At 37.8% G+C, this 6,975-nt stretch overlaps 1 protein-coding gene across 10 annotated transcripts in view; it reads left to right on the top strand.

Annotated features, from left to right (window-relative positions):
- Positions 1-524: 524 nt before the first annotated feature.
- The window catches only part of RBM46 (RNA binding motif protein 46), a 48,964-nt gene continuing 42,513 nt past the window's right edge, over positions 525-6,975 (top strand). For 9 of the 10 annotated variants that reach the window (XR_006201666.1, XR_006201665.1, XM_042935237.1 and 6 more), the window contains exon 1: positions 671-1,200. The gene's annotated coding sequence lies outside the window, so the exon portion shown is untranslated. The other variant, XM_042935238.1, reaches the window with a different exon arrangement.

Below are 6,975 nucleotides of genomic sequence, written 5' to 3'. Positions count from 1 at the left end.
TCTCGATTCAGCCCATTCTCCTAGGCATTTAAACCACTTAATTTCTACATGTTCGTCCTATCTGAAAATCCTCAGCAAATTAGCCTTATACCGCCCCATCCCCCATCCCCACACTGAAAGACGTCTAAACTAGGAGTTTAAGACTTGAAAACTCCGTCAAATGAGAAGAGCCTTTAAAATGTATCTACATTTCCCCCTAAGTAAAAGGAGTATGTTAAAATCATAGTGTTTGTTTCCCCACACCCTAACAAAACACGCAGGATTTTCTTTTGGCAACACTACATGTATGCCCACCCCCTAAAACTCGCTCTCCTTTCCCAATTGGCTAAAGTGCCTGTCACTCCAAGCACTTTTACGCCCCTCCGAGAGCCTCATTCGGGTAAAAACCTTCATCCCGCCCACTCTCCACTCCCTACTCCTCCCTGAAGCTGGTCACTGATTGGTTGGGGCTCCACTCCGCGTGGGGCTGTCTAGGCCACTGCCCCGGCGCCTGTTGGGAGACAAACCAAGGCGCGAGGACGGCTCGAGCTCTTCCCGGTGGCCTCCCCCGCTACGGCGACCCCCCCCTCCCCCGCTCCGACCGATTGGTCCCCGAAACGGTGGCGGCGGTTTGTGGTCGTTGGTCCCAGGGATTTAGGACCAACATTTGAAGACCCGAAGGGGTGAGGAGGGGATGGGGACAGCGGGGTCACAACCAAACCGCTAGTAACGGCTGGAGACCCCGCCTTCCGGCCGCAAAAGGCCCAGTCCGATACACTGTTACGCCAGATACGCAGTGGGGACTCACGCCCCTCTGGAGGCAGTGTCTGCGGGATTCGCCCTCCTCACTACCCTGCCCCGTCGAGCATAGGGAGGGCTAGAGTCATTGACGCGGTTCCCCAGCCCCAGAGGGCATCTTTTGACCCGATAGCTCTTGCCGTCACAGTTTGCGCCGCGTGGTCCCAGCCGTCCAGTCCCCCAGCTCCAGTTGTCGTCGGGGGCCCCTTGGCGGCTCCTTCCGCCCCTCGGGGGCCCTGCCCTCTCTCTGCTTTATTTCCGCTCTTCCCCGACATCTTCCGGCCGCTTCCCACCTGCTGCCCTCCATGTTCTCCTAGCACTGCCTCCGTCGACCGCCACACGTCAAGGGCGTCTGGCCGTTGTGGCGCCCGCGCGTCCCCTGTAGAGCCTTTGGGACGACGTCCGGGGCGTCCCGACTGCTGGGTGAGATTTGGCAATCATGTCGTCGTTTTCATTGAGTTCTAACTGGGATGAGCCTCGAACTTTCCTCTGCCTTTGACTCTTCCTGTTTATTCCCCAAGTGCTCTCTTGTGTGTAGGGTCTTGAACAGTGGAAGGCTGTGGGTGTTTGGGAAAGATAACTGACCCCCTTCTCTCCCGCGACACGCCGCGGCAGGCAGCCATGGACGGTAGTACACGCAGTAGTACCATTTGTGTTTCCTAAAGTCAGATAGTTTTAATTACAAACCTTTTAAATATTTTCTTTGGGGGGGGGGGGGTTCTAGAAAGACCACTGAACGTGATGTCAGGAGACCTGGGATTTAATAATCCTTGCATTGATGTTAATTGTGAGATCCTTGGGGAGCCAGGACCAATTATTTGGGCACCAGTTGCCTTATATGTGAATTTAGTTAATGTTGAAGTTTCTTTAAGCTCTCTCTTTACATTCTTGACAAATAATCTATTGTCTTTATAATAGGCGACGATTCTAATATAGGCCAGTATTGTAGAGGGACTATCAGGAGGAGCTTTTTAAGACTTGGCTTCTCTTTAGAAATCTGTTCGCTTTGTGTTTGATAATGGCGTTAGAACCAGGCAGCAGGATGTGTTCAATGTATAAATAACATATTCACGTGTTGGTAGTATTTTCCTTATTTAAATAACAGGAAGATATTTTCATTTCAAGAATCACTACAATGTATATTTGAGCAGTTGGACAGACTTCCATACAGAGCCTTTCAGAATTAAAGCTCCTTAATCATCTTTAATGATATTCTTTCCAAGGTGCACATATAAAACATTCGTTTTTAAAAATTTGCACCTGTGTGCCATAATGGACATAAAGATGACTATTAGTGCTGCAATTGCTAAATATTAGCAGTGCTTTAGTTTCTGTTTAAGGCACTGCTTTAATTGCTAATTTTCATTTAAGAGGGTAGAATATTGGATTTGAACATTATTGCCAAAGATTATGATACATATCAACGTCTGAAATATAAGCATGTGTATTATTGGATCTGTTATGAGTTAAGAAATATTAATAACAATATGCCCAATTTATGGACTGATATTAAGCCTCCTATTTTTAATGGTGTCATTTTTGTTGTTAAAAAACAGACATGTCGGTTTAAGGAGGGTTTGTGAATACAAATCAAATACTTGATGTAAAATCTGTCCAGATTTGTATATTAATGCTGGGTCGTGTCTTATTTTACTACCTGATTGTTGCTAAAACGAAATCAGTGAGAGAAGAAAATGTGATATCTATGTTCAAATTATAATAGATTTTGGATGAAAGCTTATAGGAGCTTTCCTTTTCCTTTTCCTTTATGTAAGGAATATCACTGTATTATTGTGTAGTAGCATACAAGAATTTTGGTTCTATTGTAGGTATCTTTATACTAAATTCAAAGAATTTTGTGTTCAATGCAATATTTAAAAAATTGTTAATTAAATAATTAAAAAGTACTCTCTACGGTATTACTAAAAGTTGTGAAACACCCAGTACCAACACTTTTATTCATTATATATTTAACTTCTAGGAATAATGTGTCCTCATTATTTAATAAAAATAATTTAAAATGGAATTGAGCCAATCCATCTATACCCTTTCATTCTGAAATGATGTTAGACTTCTATATCCATATACTTTTGAGTAATCCTCATTTTATGTGGAAAATAAAAGTAGTGCAGTCTGTCACTAAAATGAGTTACCACTTAAAAAAACCTCCATTGACTTGGCAACCATGGTCTCAGCATTCCATACTCAATAACAATTGAACAAATCAGGAATTTAATACCACGTAATTTAAGGAATGCCATAACTAATATGCTTTCTATACAAGTGTTTTAATACTTTAAAAATTAATTTTTTTCACTATTGCAGTTTTTATTTCTATTTATTTTTAATTTTTTTTAACGTTTATTTATTTTTGAGACAGAGAGAGACAGAGCATGAACAGGGGAGGAGCAGAGAGAGAGGGAGACACAGAATCGGAAACAGGCTCCAGGCTCTGAGCTGTCAGCACAGAGCCCGACGCGGGGCTCGAACTCACGGACCGTGAGATCATGACCTGAGCCGAAGTCGGACGCTTAACTGACCAAGCCACCCAGGCGCCCCACTATTGCAGTTTTTAAAAATAAAATTTATAAAATGTTCATTTTCATTTCATAAATTTTTACAGTAATTCATAAGATGAAGGGTCAGTTTTAAGTAGTTTGAACACAGCTGACACAAATTTCTTTAGATAAGTGATTAATTTTATGTATATTTTGCTAAAATTGTGCTAGTAATTTTTTAATAGTATATTTTCTATTTTGAAAGGCAGTACAAATTTGAAAATTTTTATTTTTGTTAACTTATTACGGTTCTTAAAATTAGTGAAGATATAGTTAGCATTTAAAGCTAAAGGCTTGATTCAAATTGTTACTCGAATATCTATCCTGTGATTGGCTATGCCGTCTTGGCCTACTTAATAGCTTAGAAAATTTTTTCTTTTTAATTTTTCTTCTAATTTTACTTTTGAAACTGAGCTGGAAAGGAATCTTTGAAAGCCCAAAGTTTAGGAAAAAAGATTTATCTGTGAAAACTAGAGTTTATTTATGGTACAGCAGCTTTTAATCTGCCCTTCCCCACTATTTTTTGTATAAATTGTTTGTGTCATTCTCTTGCTTAGGACCCTCCTTCCCTTACTCAGATTCCTTGGGTCAGCAGTACTAATTGAGCCTAGAAGCTTCAGTTGGTATGACAGCTTTGTCATAATGTATAGGGCTGCTATACTTCCTTGGAGTTTTGGTAATTCTCAGATTGATTCTGGAATAGTTTAGAACAAATATTAGGCTGTTGTATGCCTGTTTTAGATTTGATTTTTAATTATCTGAGGTTCTTGATTTCTGGCCTTTTTAGAAATGTATTTTGTTAGATTAAATATGGTATTAAAGTTAGATATTTTTGATTTTTGAATTAGAGATGTGTGTATGTTACCTTTGTTTTGAAAGCTTTAAGATAAAACATATTCCTTTCTAAAGAGAGAGTGAGGTTGGTGACTCTTACACTTTCCTAATTTTAAGTTTTTAAAATATTTTGATTGAGATTTCTTTAAATGTACTAAGTCTAGCATATGTTTCTAGTCATTGTATGTTAAAAAGAGTCTTTAATGTGGGGACTGCCATTTGTTTCAACGTGACACCCTAGATAATATAATATCTTTAAAAATACAACTTTAGAGACATGAATTGACCCAAAATACATGTCTGTAAGTAATTGCAGGGGTGGTTTGCATTGCACAAATCGGCCATTTAGAGTAAGCGATGAGTTACAGAAAAACAAAACTATGCATTGATTAAATTCTACATTTTGGGTAAAATGGAAACAGAAGGTATATTTCTCAATTGTTTTATATGTAAGGCAGCATATTAAACTAGTCTTTTTTTTTTCCTCATCCTTGCAGCATGCTTAAAAAAATATAAATCTCATACTTTCCTATTCTCCACATTGTATCAACTTGATGTCTTTCTTTAGTGTAATGGGACAGTATGATGTCCTATAGGATGTTTAGGCCATTAAGGTCCCTCTGGACTAAATTCTGGAAAAGAGCCAGAGTCAGAGTTTATTGATGTCTGAAGGTTTGAGCCATAGGTCTTTTCAGTTTCTAGTTTTGTGACCTTAAGCAAGTCTATTTTAGTTGCTCTTGATTTTCTATGTATAACATTGGAGGTGGTCTACGGTCCACTTGTAATTCTAATATTTTCTTAGTAGAAAATCTTCCATGACGGTATAGTCAAAGCCAAGTAGAATAAAAACAATCCTAAAGGGAGGAAAAAGGTAGTTATATTATTTAAAATGCTTTTTGTTTGAAAAAGGGAGAGAGAATCTTAAGCAGGCTCCAAACTCCGTGTGGAGCCCAATGTGGGGCTTCATTTCATGACCCTGGAATCTCGACCTGAGTGGAAATCAAGAGTTGGGCACTCAACCGACTGAGCCACCCAGGCACCCCTAAAATGATTTTAATTTTAAAGCAATGATAGAAGGACATTGCCCTTTTTTTTTTAAAGACAAAAGGCTGAAAGTTGGTTTGGTTAATTAATCTTTATCTCATTGATGGTTCTGATTGTTAAAGAGTACCTTAACTCTTAACAGAATCTGTTAATAACAGATTTATTTATTTATTGGATTTGATGTCACGTAAGTGTGTTCCTGGAGTATAGTGTAAGGTACCCAGCTGACAGTACAGACTTCCTAATTCTGCCATTTAATAAATATGTGAAGCCAGAAAGTTAGAAGAATCTAAAAATGGTGGAAAGAGAACAGAGACAGTATCATCATAGTTCATCATAGTAATCATAGTAATCATATATATAATCATCATAGTAATGGACATAGAGGGGGGGAATTGAGGAAAAGCTGAACATCTTTTTACCTTCTTTGGAGATGGTCTTTTACAGGATAGCTTTATTATTTAAAAAAACGTTTTTTCAGTATATCACATATACTCTTCAGATGTAAATACGTTGTTAAAAATTAAAACCCCAGTGTTGTTGATAGTATGCTTCATTCAACCATCAGTATCATGCAGCTGTGTAGAACACTGATGGAATCTTTCTCTGTAATTTTGACCACCATACTTGTAAAGGAAAGAGGACAGTGAGGGAACATAGGGAACAAACTGTATCCTGTAAAGAGCAGTTAAGGCAGCATTTTCCAAATAATTTTATAGGCAGTTAATACAGGTAGCAGGGAGAATTAGGGTGTCATGTTGAAATGTTTGAGAAGCAGGAGTTAAAGTTGAAAGGTTTTAACTGAAACTTTTCATCGTCTTAAATATGCTAATGTTTGTTGTGATACTCTTAAGAGAGACGTATAGTGATTCTCAGATGTTATTTAGGTATGGAACACATTTTTGAGGCCTGTTAATAGCTCCTAGAATAGTATTCTAAGGGACATCATTTTAGAAAATGTTGGATTTAAGGAACTGGTAATGTTTAGCTTGAAGAAGAGGAGAAGAATTTTTCAAGTGCAGTTAGATGAAAGAGGCATGTTCAGTGTGGCCAGAAGGATGATATGAGGATCTATTTGTGAAAGTTACAAGGGAAGAAATTATGATCATTATAAGAAAGAGCTTTCTGAAAGAGTTAACCAAGGTTAAGTTGTTCTAGAGAATATGAGTTTCTTGTAAGAATTCAAGAATAAGGTAGGTGACTGCTTTGCACCCATATTGTAAAAGAGAATTGTATATCAGATAGGTGGTTGAATGAGATGATTTATAAGGTCTTTAATAAATTTGAAATTATTTTATTAGAGATTTTCCAAAAATGTTTGACTGATTTTTTTCCCCTCTAAGGTAATATAGTTTTAAAAAGTATCATGCTGTAGTTTTTTAAAGAAGCCATAAATATTTGAGTAGTTGTTATAATCATATTTAAAAGAATAACTATTGATCTGAAAAAACCTGGATTCAGGTACTGATTTTGCAACTTATATGGCCTCTGGCAAATCACATCGTTTTTATGAAGATCTCAGATTATTGAATATCAAAAATGAAGGTAATATAAAGTATTCCTTCAGGAGCCCAATATTTAGGCAGACAGGTTTGAATATCTACCCTACCAATTTCCTAGCACTGTAACTTTATCTTAGTCTCAGTTTATTTTTGAAATGGAATAGAATAGTACCTATCTCACAGAGTTATTGTAAGTACTAAATGAAATAATGTATATAAACTGCCTATCATCATGCAGGGTATATAAGGTGCTAAATATA

This window comes from Panthera leo, chromosome B1 (genome assembly GCF_018350215.1).
Source record: "Panthera leo isolate Ple1 chromosome B1, P.leo_Ple1_pat1.1, whole genome shotgun sequence".
Lineage (NCBI taxonomy): Eukaryota > Metazoa > Chordata > Mammalia > Carnivora > Felidae > Panthera > Panthera leo.
Note: the sequence above shows the minus strand (reverse complement) of the source record. Positions and strands in the feature narration are given on the sequence as shown.